Source organism: Crocodylus porosus, unplaced genomic scaffold (assembly GCF_001723895.1).
Source record: "Crocodylus porosus isolate Cpor-Errol unplaced genomic scaffold, CroPor_comp1, whole genome shotgun sequence".
Classification (NCBI taxonomy): domain Eukaryota; kingdom Metazoa; phylum Chordata; order Crocodylia; family Crocodylidae; genus Crocodylus; species Crocodylus porosus.
Window position 1 is genome coordinate 229,098,233 of NW_017728886.1, and position 17,749 is coordinate 229,115,981.

The 17,749-nt window shown below is 45.1% G+C and overlaps 1 long non-coding RNA gene across 1 annotated transcript in view; it reads right to left on the minus strand.

Moving 5' to 3' along the window:
* LOC109320382 overlaps positions 1-17,749 on the minus strand; it is a 139,947-nt gene that overhangs the window by 4,248 nt on the left and 117,950 nt on the right. Inside the window, exon 2 of the long non-coding RNA XR_002103784.1 lies at positions 14,712-14,844. This is a non-coding gene — a long non-coding RNA (uncharacterized LOC109320382). The remainder of the gene's footprint in view (positions 1-14,711; positions 14,845-17,749) is intronic.

Below are 17,749 nucleotides of genomic sequence, written 5' to 3' on the forward strand. Positions count from 1 at the left end.
CTTGCAGCAGGGCTTGCAGCCTCCCAGCCACCTGCTGGGAGCAGCCTGGGCTCCGTGGCTGGCAGCAGCTGCTTAGAGCCTGGACTGGCGGTGACGTGCCGAGCAAAATGGCCTTGCATGCCATACTTGCCATGCGTGCCAGGGGTCGCTGACCTCTGGTCTAGATTGTAAGTTGCTCAAAAAAAGGACCTGTCTCATATATATTCTATGTTGGACAATATTGTAAACAGTCTTCTATTCATGGTACCCCAGAAAGAGTTGTATGACAATTTTTGCTGTTCTAAAAGGCAAACTTTATACGACTTTATTCTTTTCTCAAACTTGGTACAAGGAATGACCATTCTATATGGGGCCTCATTTTGCTGCCTTCAAGTCCAACCAAAATATTGCTAAAATATTCCCTTCTTGCCACCCCAACCACATGATTAAATTCTATTTTTCATACATTAACTCAGGGTTTTCAAACTTTTATAAGAAATGTACCACTTCTGGTGGCAGTGGTTAGATGCAGAGCGGGCAGGGGGGGCTTGCACATGGTAGCCCACACTGCCACCCGCTGCCCCTCCCCGTGCCCACATTGCCACACCCTGCTTTCCCACATGCGGTTCCATGGGCTGCTGACGGGCCTCACAGCTGGCCAATCAAACACCACCAGTCAGCAGCCCGAGGAGTGGCATTTGCAACTGGCCTTGGGAAAGTGGCACGGAGCAGTGGGCGGCAGTGTGGGGTGGTAGATGGTGGCAGCAGCTGCCGCATGCAAGCTCTGACCCCCCTCCCCCACATCTGGCTGGCCAGGCAGCACCTGTGCAGCCCACAGAAGGGCACCACTGCACTCACCCTCCCTGCCACCCTACTCACAGGGTAGTGCATGCTAGTACTCCATCCCTGCCTACTCGCATGTACCACCTAGGACCCTTCCAAGTACCCCTAGGGGTATGCATACCCCTAGTTGACAACCCCTGCCTTAACTAATGCCAAGATTAGATCCTTCATTTGGTATTGTCACATAAAGTAGAAGCTGAGCTTTCATTTATTGTTCATTGTTATCTACATTACTGAACAAAAGAAAAATGTATACTGTTCTTGTTAATGTGCTTTTTAACTACCTTTTTCAAACTAATCTACTGAAATCCCACATTCCATTTAATACAGCAGTATTATATGCATTCTCTTAGATTATTTGCCATTGTAATATTTTGGAATGATATACTAACTGTACAAATAAACTAAGTAGGAATTAACCAAGACTGACAGTAATATGAATAATTTATAAATTGTGAGTACATAATTTACATTCTAGTGTTGATACAGAAACCAAAACCTACTAAAAACCAACTTTTAAAAAGAACTTCTTAAATGTTGTTGGGCATATCCAAATAATGTATTAGTTCCCATTGGTAACCAGCAGTTGTTCAATTTCCTTAAAGAAAAGTTATTAGGCAAAACTGTTATCAATCAAGGACAACAGCAGTTCAGTCCATTGTTCTATCCATCATGGTTCAAAGAATGATTCAGTAACAGAAGGGTCTTCCACTGACTGCAGTAATCTGTGCAATAGGAAGTGAAGATATGGTGGAACATTTTCCTTCTAGTATACCTATTTTTATTGCTAATAAGATTTTAGTGGTGTTTGCTAGTGCTTTGTTTTCTTAAGAGACACTATAATAATACTGATCATTCTCTACCCATACTCTTTAACTGCTTTCTTAAGAGTAAGGAAACACTCGAGTAGCTGATACTTTTTCACAGCAAAGGAATATACCTAATACTTCAAGGCATACTTATCCTCTGTTCAAATTTGTATTGGAATGAAATAAATTTGTGTTTCCAGCTATATATCATGAATGGATTTGTGGGACTAAGGTTTTTATAAAGAAATAAATACGACATTTCACTGGGCCTTGAAAGAGAAGTTAATAAATATGAATCTGCTTGCTCTTTTAAGTACATGACAGCAATATTCTATCAATCCGTCTAAGAATATTTGTTATGTAGACTATAGTGTTAATCATATTACTTTCTGTTAAATTAATTCAGCATTTAAGAATAAAAGACAACAAGCTATATTGAAATGGATGTAATTGGAACCTTATTTCCAGTCTTGAGACAAAAACTAGTGAAGTATTCTGTAGGGAAAGCTTAAACAGCACAGAATTATTACTGTAAGGAAAAGCTGTCCAGCTTCTGGGCAATGAAAGACTGCCCACCCTGGCCTGTCTGTTGCAAGGGCTGCACACATTGTGGGAGCAACCCACCTGGGTACACCCCCCTGACACACACACCTACATACATACTCCCCCGACTATGCAGGCAGCAGGGCCAGAAGAAGAATGTGGAAGAGAGGGAGAGCCCAGAGGCTCTGACTACCGTAGTAGCAGGTGCAATGGAAGGAGCAAAGGCCAGAAGGGAGCCTATGGGTCATGTGCTAACCCCATGGCCTACCACTGGGACATCCATGTTGTAAGTGATACTGCTTAGAACCATCATTGTAGAACACTATGGCTCTTTTTTAAAGAAATATCACTGTCTCTGGATTCACAAGGTGGCTGTCATGAGCCTTAATGCTAAGGATATGCATTCCTACACATGCCATTGCATGATGTTCCTCATATTTTGAAATTTATCAGACAATCCTACATTTATTTATTGCAAAAAAGGAGAATTCTTCTCACTGTACCTTATTTAGTTGTCCAATTTAAGAATAAAGCTGAATTAAATACAAATGCTGATTTTCCAAGCTTTAGGGAATTATTAAATGACCTTGTCAAATCCTGGAGGATAAGAAAAACAACATTTTGCAGTTAAAGTGAGAATTTTTCCCTGTTGAAAATTGCCTGTTGTTTTTATTATTGTAAGAATTGGTCCACTGAACTTAGCACAGCCTCTGAGGTCTCAGTGAGAATCCTATGATTAATGAGGTAGCCATTAATGTCAGTAGATTGAACAACTGAAATCTGATTATATTAAAGTGCTTCCCAAACATTAGGGTCACATTAACAGTTTATTGAAACAAGCTGATAAAATTTAAAATGGTCATCTAATTCCCTAGGGTTCCTAATTGTTGCATGATAAATCACTCTGTGGAGAAATCTATTACAATGTTCCAAATGAGAAAATGTAATTTACTGTACCATTAGTGGGGTGTTTGAGGCACTTCAGTTCTTTTGCGGGGGAGTTTTGCCAGAATAAGACAAAATTCCATATATGGCAAAAAATATTTTTTTAAGGTCATGATAATGCTTGTGGCTGGAACTGTCTAAATTATGTATGAAAAATGAGACATTTTATGAAAACAAATCACTTGACAGTAACTTGTAAGTCTACTACTAAAGGTCCAGCATGAATAAGCATTCATCTATGTTTATGATACTACCATATTTGGAAGCACATTTTAGAGATATTAAAAAGTTTTTATGGCTCAATTATAGGAGCTTCTTTAAAAGAGATCAATTTAAAATTCACTTCTGGTTTCAACCCTACAAATGCTCATACTTTTTTAAAGATGAGTAAAACTACTCCCATTTTACAGGGTTCTTGTCATTTTTCCTTCTTACCACTGACGCAAGTTACACCAATACTTACGTCACTTGCCTATAGGACTTCTGTATTTTTGAGTTTACTTCACGGATTTTATTGCACTTAGTAGGAGTGTCTACACATGTAATTAATGCACCTGAATTTTCTGCACAGAAAATTCAGGCTTATTAAAGTGCACTTGGGCACATGTCCATACATACACCTGCATCAGGAGCAAATTGAGCACAACAGGAGCAGGCAAATTCAGGGTTGCCCCTGCCCTGCTCTGTCCCAGTGCAGCAGCCTGGGGGATCTCCAGGCTTCCCAGGGTGTCAGCCCCCAGCTGTCCCAGCTCTAGGAACTGCAAGTGGGGAGGAGCTGTTGTGGACAGCTCCCTGCCAGGTGAGGGGGTTTGGAGCATCCTTGAACCCTGGGGGGGGCAGAGGGACCTGTCCTGGCTCAGCAGGCAACTGCCTGCCAGCTCCACACAGATCAGAACCCATCCCAATCTCTGCAGGGCAAGGAGAGCTATCCCAGGGAAACACAGGAGGAGGGAGAGCTGTCCCAGCTGCTGGGCAGCTGCTTCACAGCCATGTGGAGATCAGGATAGGTCACCACAGTAAAGTGTCACTGTCTAGATGTGTGCAACAATTACTGTGCAGTAGGTTAATTTAATGCACTGTTTTCTAGTACCTATAGATACAGATACTAGAAATCAGTGCATTAAGCTAATCTGCCAAAGCACAAATGTAGACTCTGACCAGAAGCGAATTGCTTCCAGTCAGCCTAGGCAGGAGCGTGACACAGGGTTCACCAGGCAGCTGCCTCCCAGCCATGTGGAGATTGGGACAGTCCTGATCTCCCTATGCTGAGAGGCAGCTGCCCGGCAGCCAGAGACAGCTTTCCCTCCTCCTGTGTTCCCCTGCTCCCCAGGCTGCCTGGAAGCAATTTGCTCCTGGTCAGAATCTACATGTGCGTTTTGGCAGATTACTTTAATGCACTGATTTCTAGTATCTGTATCTACAAGTATCAAAAAATGGCACATTACACTAACCTAGTGCACAGTAAATGCTGTTCATGTCTAGACAGTGACACTTTACTGCACAAAAGTAAGTCTAATGCGCAGTAAAGCATCTCATGTAGATGCACCCAGTGTATCATTAGTTAGGCTCTGATCTTCATAAGTTCATTAAACTGCTTAATATTATGTCTGTGAATGGTACTATTAATTTCAATGGGTGTTATCATACACAAAGTTAAACTTGCACATAGGTATATTTTTAGGACTGGGGTCACAGTTAATCCCTATGATTGTTTGTCTCAGTCTTTTATAAAGCAAAAAAGAATGAAAAACACAAAAAATAGAAAAATGTTATTGTAAAACCACAATATTTGGCAAAGGGACACTAGCAGAAAGCCCTTCAATACAGACAAGCCAAGAGCTTCTATTGAACCAATGCAACTTGAAACAGGGTCTACAGGGAGCTATGGCTATATAAACAAGTTGTCAGAAGCTAAAATAGCATATTAACTTATGGTGCATTAGCTGTTCTGCAGTAACTGCCCATATGCAGTTACTCTTATCCATAGCAAATCAGAAGTAGCTTACCTGACAATGAAAGTGGGATTTGCTTAGTACCAAGAAAGAATTCTCAGGGCTCACCCTCTCATAAACTGAAATATATCCAAACCACATTTCATGAAATTCAAAGACACCCAGTATCTTGACATTACAATGACAGTCACTTTAGAAAAGTTTACTGAGAAGAAGTCAGAAAGGTTGAGCAGTGGGATTGGTTAGGGCCTGTTACCAGTTACAATGTTCCTGTCGTTAATGTTGTCAACATTCCTTTCATAGAGATCTGTCTGCTTCTTCATTAATTTCACAAGCAACAAAGTAAACCTAGTTCTTACCAAAAGTATTATTTAAAGAGGAAATGGAGCCCAGTTTCCTGTCATTTATAACCCGAATGGTGAAGTGCTGTAAATACTACTGGATATGATGATGTATAATGCTGATGCTGGATTCTGGCCTCCTGAAAATAGGCCTCTGGCTTGATAATGCATAGTTGTGGCTATGACATGACATTTGACTCTTACTGTATATGTAAGGCTGGCCTGTTCATTCTGTATGTTCTTAAGGTCAGATGCTGGAATTATTATTTATTATTATATGTACATTTGTACTGCATGTTGGTATTTTATGTATATTATCCTAACACCTGTATGCCCCAGTCACAAATTACCATTGTGCCAGGTTCTGTAGAACTACAGAACAAGAAGATGGTCCCTGACCTAGATCCAACTTAAACCAAGAGGCAAGAGATGGGTATAGATTGATTGCAAGGTGAAAGGAAGCAATAAGCCAATATTGCTCAGAATGACAAGTAGTAGTCTGACCACACCAGCAGCCTAATTGTTGCCAGGGATATGTAAGCATCACAGAAAAAATGTGTTTTAAGAAGGTTTCTATAGAAGGGTAATGAGATAGGTGTCCTTAGTATAAAGAGCAGCACAGAGTAAAGCATGAAGATGTTGACTGGCAACTTGCATCAGTGAGCTATAAAAGATGGTATTATTAGTCAATTGTATAAATGGGTAACGACAAATTCTGTGTAAAGGTGGATCCACCATGAAGGACTTTAAAAGTTGTATGTGAAAGAAACGAGGATGCAGAAAAGATCCATAGAGAGGGATGGCATTATCAAAGAAATTGGCTAGTGACATTCTGAATAGATAGCATGGCAAGATTGCATTTGTCAAGCTCAAAGCAAAGAAAGTTGCAGTAACCAACGGGCAAGATGAGGAACATCTAGACAAGAGTTCTAGCTGTGTGGAATGGTAGGTAGGATGATAACTTATCATCCTACCTACAGAAAGAATCAGCAAGATTCAGAATCACCAAGCCCAGATAAAGGTATCTACAGATAAGTCTGAGTAGAAAATCACACCTAAATGATAAGCCTAAGTGATAGGTAGGATGGCGTCATCATCCACAATGACTGAGAAAGGGAAATGCTGTAGAGGACAGGGAGAAAGAAGAAAGAGAAATCAAGCCAGAGTGTGGTGGGTAACTTTTGAATCACATTGGATTTTTGTCTCTTTCATAGGAAGTTGTTGAGAGCCTATGCAGAGGGAAAAGTGGTGGCAGGAGGATCGCATTGCAAGCATGGGATTCAAGCTGGAGAAGAACAGATGTTGAGCTTGGATTATCTGTGTCTCTTTAAAGGATACCACTGAGGTTTGAACCCTTAAATTATATGTACCATCTAGCTGCATATGTTAGGAATTGACAAAAAATAATAAATAATTATATAATGTAATAAGTCAGCAAACCCTGTAAAATATTTTCACACTAGAGATTGACTTCCTGTGCAGTGTTCTGTGACTTCAGTACATAGTAGTAGGTTTGTGACAGAAAGTGATCACTTCAATGAGATTTTTTTTTTTATCTGTTTGTTTCAAGCCCCTTAGACTTGCAGGTTCAGATGGCTCCAAACTGAAGTCAACAGAGTTAAGCTGATTTACATCAACTTAGGATCTGGCCCACATAATCTGAAAGACTTGTTTTGAACATATTGTGGTATCAGGGGAAGATTTTTCATACACAACTTGACTGCAGTATTTTTAATTTATAGTTGAATTGAGAGGTGGCGTTCGACTACATCTTTATAATACCATATAAAATGGTGTCTGACTGCATTTTCATAATACCTTATAAAATGTCATTGTTGACAACATAAATAAAAAAATAACATTTAATAAATGTTAGGCTAATACTAAGCCAAGAAAATCTCCATAAATGCTGACATGTTCTCATACTGTTAGTGCTCTGCATAAAATAGCAACCTAAGTTAAAGGGGGAAAAAACCCATGTCTTAGGTATTTGTGAAATTCCACATGTTGGCCCCAAGACCCTGCAAGTTCACCCATGTGGAACCCCACAGAAGCTCATGGGAGGTTCTGTACTTTTATGCAAGGTTTTCATAAAACAATCTGTGGACAGGGAACTTTGAATGGTTTGCAACAGATTTTTTTGGCACTATTTGTGTAAAATTGCCTTCCAGGTTCTCCTGAAACCCCACTGAAGTCAATAGAATTACTGCAGGGATGAATTTGGACCTCTGTGTTTTGTTTATTCTTCAAAAGAAACAAGAAAATAAATTGCTTTCATGGAATAAGAAAACACACATAGTATTTACCTGAAAGCCCTGAAAGGCTCTTTCATAAATATGTGTAGTATTTGTGTTCTTGTGAATGTGTATTTGTATCTTTACAAAAAACCTACTTATTAGTAACACAGTTAAATAAGTATTTTGGTATGTGTAGTAGGAATTTCTTGGTACAAGCACTATTTACCTTATCGACTGTAATGACTCTACCAGGATAAATGCATGTTTTGTTGTAACTACGGTATTTTAAAAATGCATATTATTAATATTTTATAATAGTTTACATTTATATGGTACCTTTCATCCTGAATAACATAGGGTATTATTCATACAAGTAATCCTATTGGACTAATATGAATAGTCCATTGAAACTGATGTAACTATTCACATGATTTAAAGTTGCAGTGTCTGGCCCTGGTTCCTAGGCAGTAAATTTGTCTTCTACAGAACTGACACTTACCAAGCACATTAGTTCTAAGTAAATTAATTGAAGAGATGAAATCACAAATGCTGCTTCTTTCAGTTTATTTACAGAATTCTATAATTATAAATAAGAGTAGGAGGCCAAATAATTTAATCTCTCTCTCTAAGGAAGACACTACTCAGTGCTGATTTAGAGCTGAGATGTCTCCTGTTAGTAAAACATTGCAAAACAACTTAATGCAAATAAGGGGTTTAATCCTAGAAACTTTTACTTTGGCAAATAGTCTTTAATCATGTTAGGAATCTCATTGAATTCAATGGGATTAATCATATGAGCTGGAGATTGCAGGATCAAGATCTAGGTCTTCCTGCTAAATCTGAGTCTCAAGATAAAACCATTCTGTATTCTAAGCATGGGTTCAATGATACTTTTAATTTCTGAGGTGGAGAGATCAGCAGAAGACATTCCACAAATCACTTTATTTATGTACTGGGAATAACTGACCTTTATGTGAGACTTTGCTGCACTGAACACTTTAGACTGCTCTTTTCCTAACGTGAGTAGTTCAGATGTGGAGATTTGGTTAAGCCTATTATATAGATAGAACAGCTATGAAATTGAGGGCCAAACCCACACCCAATCTGCATGTTAGGATCCTGATCTTGGTCTTATATGAGGCCCAACTCTAGAAGATGCCAAGAAAAAAGCTATTTCTTTCACTGTTTCAATAAGAAATCAAGTTTGAGACCTTATGTTGAATTTCAACATGTAAGGGCCCCATGGGATTCCCATATCTGGAACAGAACAAACATAAGTGAGCTCATTTCAGTGCCCCCCCCCCCCGCTGAGAATATACTGTTCCTTTTGAACTTAGCAGGAGCTGCACATCAGTAAGCCAGGTAGAAATTAGTTCAATAGGGCTAACAGTGACTTAATTTTGGTTGATCAAAACAGATTTTAAAGCAATACTATTGACCAGCATTGACTAAAGCATCTTATATAAATCATACTCATCAGTCAAGTGATCTACAGCCCCCCTGAGCTCAATAAGAATCCTGCCTTTTCCTTCAATAAGTACTGACTGAGGCCCAAAATAAACCTGTTGTTGGGCCTTCCTTCCCCTGACCCACCCTATTGGCTGTTACCTTTACTTGTCAGTTTGTATATCAGTTAATGTGAAAAGCTTAAATCTACAAAGAGACTTTGGCACTGTAATACCTAACTGGACACTTTGCTGCTTAGAGGAGTGGAATCTTCAGCCCCAAGACAGGTGCCTGGGCAACACAAACATTAGGGAGAGCTAGTGCCTTGAAGTGGAATTCACAAAAGCCAGCACAGGGCCAATGTAAGTTAGCCAGTAGGAAATGCCAAGGAATTAGGTACTTATCTCCAAGTGGGATCCACAGCTGCTAACCATGACCCTCTCCTGGAGTTAAGATACCTAACTAGACAGATGACAGAGAGGTAGTGCCATTAACCCAGTGACTGAGGGGCTTGTCTGCAATGTGGGAAGCCTGTTTTCACATTCCTGATCTGTCTCATTTGGATCAAGTTACTTGAATCTGTTTCTCCTTGTTTCTGTGTGTGTGTGCCCTAACCATCAGTCTCTTGCTTCTTGCTCTAGTTAGTTCTCTCTCTTTCTGACTATTTAATTATTTATGCAAAGTGAAACAGCTCCAACAGGATAGCTTGAGGAAGCCACACCTCCAGAATGCACCATCGCATGGCAGTTAGGATAATCTCCTGGGCCAGGGACAAAAGTTACACATAAATCAGTTTAAGTGATCAGAAACTGCTTTAAACCTGTATCGCAGGGCACTAAGGTGTCCTGCTCCCTTAAGGGCTGAAATTGCTAGGGAGAGAGCCCTAACAGTCAGTGGGGAACCCCCCAGCTGCGGGTTACCAGGGCAGCAAGAATGAGAGAGTTGGCCCGCACCTGCCAGCGGTCAGCTGACCAGAAGGGGCAGGGCCTGGCACATGTATAAACCCTGGGACCAGGAAGGCAGTTCTCTGCTAGTGGCCAAGGGGGAAGGAGCTCTCCTAGAGGAAGCAAGTTTAGCTTCCAGTAATGTTAAGGGACAAAGCACACCCTGTGCAGCTTGAGTTATGTTATAGCCTAAGGGCTTGCATGTTGACTTCTATTTATAAGACTGGGGGATTGGGCTGAGGTGAAGGAGGAGGCCTTATTGGGGGCCACTACAGTGTGGGGACCCCAGCACCAGAGAGGTGCTGGTATTCAGGATACGCAAGCCCTGGTGCCAGACAGGGCATGGTATTTGGGGTGAACAGACCCCGGTGCCAGAATGCACAGTGACAAGGGGGTAGAGCAGACCCCAGTGCCAGTGTGGGCACAGAGAGAGACAGGGTTGTGGAGAGGCCAGTGACAACCCGAGGCCAAGTGAAACCAAGGCCTCAGAGGGATGCTGTGGGAATACCATCTGTGATGCTTGGGGCATGGTAAAGGGGCGGTTTGGAGCCACGCACCTAGCCCATGAGACATCCAGTTTGAAATGGAACCCACAAGGGGTCTGACAACCCACAGGGTTCACCAGGTCTATCAGGACTGTGTTCAACTAGACTTGAAGGCAGCCTCCCTATTTATTACAGTTACACCAAGACGTGGCGGGTGAGAAAAGAGGGTGCCCATAGGACAAATTGGCATGGTTGAGAGGCCCTGGGGGTATCTCAGCTGTCCTTGGGGACCCCATCCCATGACAACCTGTAACAGAACATAAGTTCAGTGAACATAAACCAGTTTCAAAATGGCTGAAACTAGTTTAAAATTGTGCCAAGGGCACAGGATTGGGAAGAGGAAGCCTCGCCCAGAGGCAAAACCCCAACTGGGGAAAAGAAAGGAAAAAATAATGACTTACCTGTTCCAGGAGCCAGGAGGAGTGAGGAAGCTCAGGGCTAGAAACTGCCCACGCAGTTTGTAAGCCGCACCCATATACAGTGGGAGCCAGGTGATGTCATGAGAAGGCATCACCTGGCAGAGATGAAAGAGATCCGCAAAAGCGCGGGAAGGCTGCTGAGAGCCAAAGAACTGGCAGGAACCCACCATCCAGGAGGGGACCAGCCACAGCAGACAGCAGATGGCAGTGGAAGTGGCGGTGGCACCGGCACCAGCAGCCGCAGCAGGAGCGGCGACGGCGGCCACAACTGCAGCAGCTGCGTAAGCAGTGGGGAATCCCTGACCCAGAGAAGCCTGGCAGGGACCAAGGACACCGGCAGAGAGGCTGGAGGAGGCAGTGGCAGTGGTGGCTGGAGCATCCAGAGCAGCAGGAGCGGCGGGAGATTCCTGAGCAGAGGATCAGCTGGGATTGAAGACACCAGCAAAGAAGCTGGCAGGAAAGCTGGTGGTGGTAGCCACAGTGGCAGCAGCAGGAGCAGCAGGGAATCCTGGTGAGACCCGAAGGAGCCAGCGGAGGAACCCATGGTAACCTCAGGGCAAATTGACGGGCAAGCCTACCTACAGGTGACAGGGGCCGTAAACCCAAGTGGAGGCAGGGCCCAGAGAGGGGAAGAGAGGGACCCCAGCTGGGGCGCAGACACGGGTCCCGACCCACAGGGTGCCCAAGGCTTAGAGCGTCAAGGTATCGAGTGCAGTGGGCACTCTATTTTCTCCAGGGTCCCTCCTTCTTTTCCATTTTTTTGTTCATTTCCCTTCCTTTGGCTATACCTCACTAGTAGCCATGGTGGTGGGTTTGTTCATTTGGTGTCACAGTGGGTGTTTCAGGGAAGTGGGGTTAAGGGTCCAGGCAGTGGTAGTAGTTTCCTCTTGGGTCCGTTTATTTCCATCTCCTTTGCAAAGGAAGGTGGGTGAAGTCCTCAGCATTAGGTGAGGGTGGCCAGGATCTCAGGGAAGAAAAGAGAGAGGCAATGCAGGAACACCCCGGGAGCAGGCACTAGGGGCACCAGAGACAACAGGCCCGAAAACCGAAAGTCTCCAGGCCCACCTACCAGAGTCCGACTGGGGTCCAGGGTGACCACTGTTGTGGGGCAACACGGAGGCCAGAGAAGATACCTGTGGGGGCTGACCACAAACTAGACCTGGAGGCCCGTCTCACAAGGGTGGTGCTTGGCCAGGGTATAGGGGAGGTTGGAGCCCCGTGACTGCACACCGAGATGCATGGCAACCCTGAAGGCAACTCCAAAGGGGACCCCCTCCACTGAAGAGTGATTCAAAGTCATGGCAGGTGAGTTAGGGGGTCTCCCAGAAGACAACCGAGGTATCCTCTGGGGTCTGCATGTGCGACCTAGTCATACGAGACCAGTTGTCTGGGCAAAGGCGGCACGGGAGTGGACAGAAGAGGAGACAGGCACAAAGATAAACCTGGTTGACTACAGCAGCAGACTTAACAGATTTGGGTCGAACCGGTTTATGGAACTTCTGTCCCAGACCCCTTCCTGGTTTAAGCTAAACCAGTCCCCCACCATCCCAGATACTTTTCATCTCTGGGCTAGGCTGTACTGTCTGCTCCAGACAGCAGGACTGGCCCTGCCCCTCTGCTTCTTAGCCAGACCAGGGGTGGGGGCATGGCCAGCCACCAGCTGACATGGCCCCCTAAGGTTAAGGGGCAGGGAGGGGGGTTATTCCCCCTCCCTCCCCCATTCCTCTAGGGAACTGCAGCTGGGACCCTGTTAGGATTCGACCCCCTTCCCCACCCCAGGGGCATGGCCAGACCCCATGGCTGGGGCTGGGGCTGGAGCTGGGGCTGGGGCTGGGGCTGAGGCAATGGCTGTGGTTGCGGGGCTGAGCTGGACTGGCCCACAGGTGCTTTTGAAGGCAGGCACAGAGCCCAGCAGCTACCCACTATGGAGGTTTGTGTGCCCACAGCTGCCACTGCCACCGCAGCCCCTGCATGGTGCTTGCTTGTTGCAGGTACCGTGCAGGTGATGTGGTGCCAGCTGCGAGCTTACAAGCCCCTGTGGCAGGAAACTACCAGGCTCTGGGCCTGTCAGCACCTCCAAGCTGGCTCGGGCAGCTGTGGGCACAAAAGACTCATCTGGGCTGGCCCTTCCAGCGCCAAGGCATCTTCCTGCAGCTGCAGCCACATCGCCTCCATGCTGCTGCCCAGCCAGCCACTACCCACGCACACTAAGCCAGGCTGTCATGGAGCCGCACCGGCATGGAGGGGCTCTACCCCCATGGCCCAGCCTGGGCCAGCCCCACTATCTGCCTGCCTCATCCGGGGCTGAGGAGGGCTGGCTGTTGGCACTGCTGAGGGCAGGTGTGGAGGGGCTGACCTGGGTCAGGCTGGGCCACAGAGGCAGGGCCCTTCCCAGCCAGCTTCAGCTCCTTGACCACCCAGCCTGGCATGGGTGCAGGGAGCTGGGAGCAATCCAGGCACACAACTCCTGCAGCCCCAACCCAAGCTGCAGATGGGCCAGTCCACCCAGCCCCACAGCCACAGCCTCAGCCCCAGATGAGGTGAGCAGATGGCAGGCCATGCCGGCCCCCTCCGGTCATGCCTCCTACCATGCAAACAGCCAGCAGGGCAGAAAGCCAAGCAGACCCCAGCTGGGGTTCCTGTTCCTATGCCCATGCCTGAGAAGGGAGACAGGAGTTTAATCTCCTTCCTTGCCCTGCCTGTGCCTGAGGCTGCTGCCCAGCTTGACTCTGGCCATACCCCCCGCCATGCGAGCAGCCAGTAGGGCAGACAGCTGAGCAGACCCTACCTAGGGTCCCTGTGCCAGTGGGACAGAGAGGAGACAGGGAAGTTTAATCCCCCTCTCTGCCCTCCTGTCCCTGAGGTGCTGTCTGGGCTGATGTCTAGCCATGCGCCTCCTCTCCCCATTTAGGAACAAGCCTGGCAAGAGTTGCTTCCCCCTTTCCTCTCCTGGCAGATCCTGGCTGGTTCTCTGCAGCCCAGGGTGGGGGTTTAAACCCCTCCCCAATCATACTTAGAAGCCTGCCAGGGGCCTGGCCATGCCCCCCCAGGTCAGCTTCCCTCCAGCCTTGCAGCTGCTGCGGAAGGGAAGTGAGGGCTTGCTTTACTGCTCTCCAGCTTCTAGCCTGAGCCACTGCAGGCACATGGCTGTATTTCCAGAATCAAAAGTGAATATCTATTCACTTGAAAATCAGTTCAATCTACACAAGTTAGGCTAACCTGTAAAGACTGAATTAATTCAGGGTCTGGCTTTTGAATATCTGTACTTAGCTCTACAGTTCAGAAGACCTGGGTTTATTTCCTTGCTCTAAACTGAGATGTATATGTTGCGGGGGGAAGGAGAGGAAGGAGCAGAAGAAACATCTCAGTGGCATCAAGTGGTCCTTCACATGTCATATCCACTGGCAGAAAGGGTGGTGTCCAGGAGACTTTGTGCACCTCCAGAGCTGGACAGCAAATGGAGTGGATTTAGAAGATCTAGGTAGTACCTAAATGTTGGTACTTAAAGTGCAGATCTAACCCTAAGCAATTTAGTGCAGGGATATTTGGAAAATATTTCATGCTGTGTTAGAGTGATGCAAAAACAACAATAATAATAATAATAATTCACTGCAAAAATGGCTGTAAAGATGTGAGAATGTCTAAAACATATTCCCCTACCTGGAGATAAAGCTCCAACGTAAGAGGCAGTAGTGCAAAATTCTTCACCTTATCACCACATTTATGGTATAGTCTTCTACTAGCTTTCTGATCTGTCACAATGACCCTTGCCGTTCTCTCTGAAAGAATGCATCCCCTCAGGGCATTTGATAAGGTATCAAACAAAATGGCATAAAATATTCTGCAGTGAAAATAAAAAAACATATTTAATACTTTGTTTTCCTAAATATTTATTTCAAATACTACAGATTCACAATGCTTTTAATACTAATGTCATACTTAAAATAAATCACAACATGTACTTCCTGGGATCTCTTCAGAACGCAATAAAACAGATTGTTTTTAATGGCTGTTCCAGCAATGAAAAATATCTGTGTTAGGTGGAAACAACAAATTGATGCTTTTTCAATTCCTTTTAATGGCATGAGGATCTTTGCAACATGCTGTGAAAAATATTCTCTTAATGATAGGCCTGTGGCACAACTTAAGGAGTCATCAAGAAATAAATGCTCTGCTGTCTGGCTGGCAGCTTGGTGTCCCTTAATTGAAGTATTATAAGATTCTGCGCAGAGTAAAGCCTCCAGGGTTTTGTAGCTAAATGGCATGGACACCTCTGATGAGACATGCAGATGAAGATGTGTCAATACAATCTTCACCAATTTGCTGTAATAGCAGAGACTGATTAATTTTATAACCACGGGTGCTTCTATTAGCTAACCTAAGGAATGATTTAGACTTTATTAAGCGACTTATTTCTATCGTTTTCGAGAGACTTCTGCAACATAGTTTATCTCCAAGCGCTAGACAGCGACACCTTTTTCTAATAAGGATCCCAAATTTATTATTAAAAGAGGGATCATGAGCTTGACTCAGTTTATGTGCAGCTTAGTGGCAGCAAGTCTTTGTGACTCTTGGCAACTTGACTGTACTTCAGTTAACTTGATATTCCTCAAAAAATAAAAGAGCTTCATATCCTATGCAATTGAGATGGCAGCTCTCATATACATTTTTAATGTAGAAAAAGGAAATTGAAGTAACTAAATCAAAAGTATATGGCTGTATATTTTTATCTTTTTTTTCTAGGCTATAAAACTGCTTTAATATTTTATTATAATTACCCATGGACATCTAACATAATTTGGTTACACATAATCAACTAATGCTTTATATTTTAGAGCTTTGTTCAATAAAATATGAATTAGATTATTGTGTGTGAGCAGGCAATGAGTTCCAAGATTTCTCTGAACCATTTTGATGTCACAATCATGTTGCATTCTATTTAATGAATACAAAAGTGACCATTGTACATTTCCTGCATAGTGGAGGTTGGAGGTGAGGACTTTCTTCTTGGGGAACAAGCAGGAGAAACTTACCCTCCTGCTAGCTGACACCAACCCAGACAGAGTGGGGCTCACAGAAACATGTGGGACCCAACGCATGACTGTGAATATCAAGGTCTATAGGCTGTACAGGAGGGACAGGACAGGGAAGAAAGGTAGGGGTGTGGGGCTCTATGTTAAGGAGGAATACACATCCTCATCAAGCAGCACAGGGTCAGAGGAGGGGCACACGGAAGTGCTCTGGGTTAGAATACAAGGCAGTCAAGGAGAAAGGGACTTAACGGTGGGGGTCTACTACTGACCACCCAACCAAGGGGAAGAGCTAGACCAGGAATTCTTAAGTCAGCTCACAGAGGTAGTTAGGTCAAAAGACATAGTCATCATGGGTGACCTAAACTTTCCAGACATCTGCTGGGAAGAGCAGTCAGCCAGGTCTGACCGCTCACCTAGGTTCCTAGCCCAAATGCAGGACCTCCATCTAACCCAGGAGGTGCACAGCCCCACCAGGGGAGACACCCTGTTGGACCTGGTGCTGGCCATGGGTGATGACCTGGTGAGGGGGCTGTGAGTGCTTGACCACCTGGGCAACAGCAATCATCGCCTGCTGGAATTCATCATCCAGCGCAAGGTGGTAAAGGCCTGCAGCAAGGAAGCAGGCCTAGATTTCAGGAGGGTGCACTTCAATGAGCTAAGGAGAATAGTCAGGGAGGAACTGAGGTCCCAAAGGGGAGGGGAGTCGGGTGTCCAAGAATGGTCACTTCTTAAAGAGACGATCCTCCAAGTCCAAAGGGAGGTAATCCCAACATGGATCAAAAGGGGCAGGAGGGTGCAAAAACCCCCATGACTCACCAAAAGCATCTGGGAATGTCTCCTAGCTAAAACAGAGGTGTACACCAAATGGAAGGGAGGGGCCATCACCCGGGAGGACTTTCCTGTGGTTGCTCGGGGATGCAGGGGGGCAGTCAAGAAGGCCAAGGCGGAGATGGAACTGGAACTAGCTAACCGGATCAAGGACAAGTCCTTTTTTAAATACATAGGGGACAAAAAGAAGGTACTGGGTAACATGGGGCCCTTGCAAGACATGCTAGGAAATCTGGTTGTCACACCAGACGACAAAGCTAACCTATTTAACAATTTCTTTGCCTCCATTTTCCTGAGCAGGGACCGGATCAGCCCCCGCACCGGGACCCCCTCAGGCTTCAGGGGAGGCGCACCCAGGCCAAAGGTCAGTGAGGGAACTAGTCAGGGAACTTCTGGAGGGACTGGATGTATTTAAATCAGCTGTTCCTGACGATCTCCACCCCAGAGTCCTGAGTGAATTAGCTGAGTTCATTGCAGGACACCTGGCATGGCTTTACAAGCACATGTGGTTCTCTGGTGTGGTGCCAGAGGACTGGAAGAGGGCCAGCGTGGTTCCCATATTTAAAAAAGGGAGGAAAGAGGACCCAGGAAATAGGCCAGTTAGTTTTACCTTGATCCTGAGTAAGCTTTTTGAGAGTATTATTCTGGCACATGTCCATGAGGGGCCAGCAGGGGACTGCAAGTTTAGGGGCAACCAACATGGGTTCACTAGAGGTAGGTCCTGTCAGACCAACCTGGTGGCCTTCTATGACCAGGTCACTAAATCCTTAGATGAAGGGGTAGCCGTGGATGTAGTCTTTCTGGACTTTAGGAAGGCCTTCGACACTGTCTCTCACCCCTTTCTCATTAAAAAACTAGGAGACTGTGGTGTCAACACCTGCACAG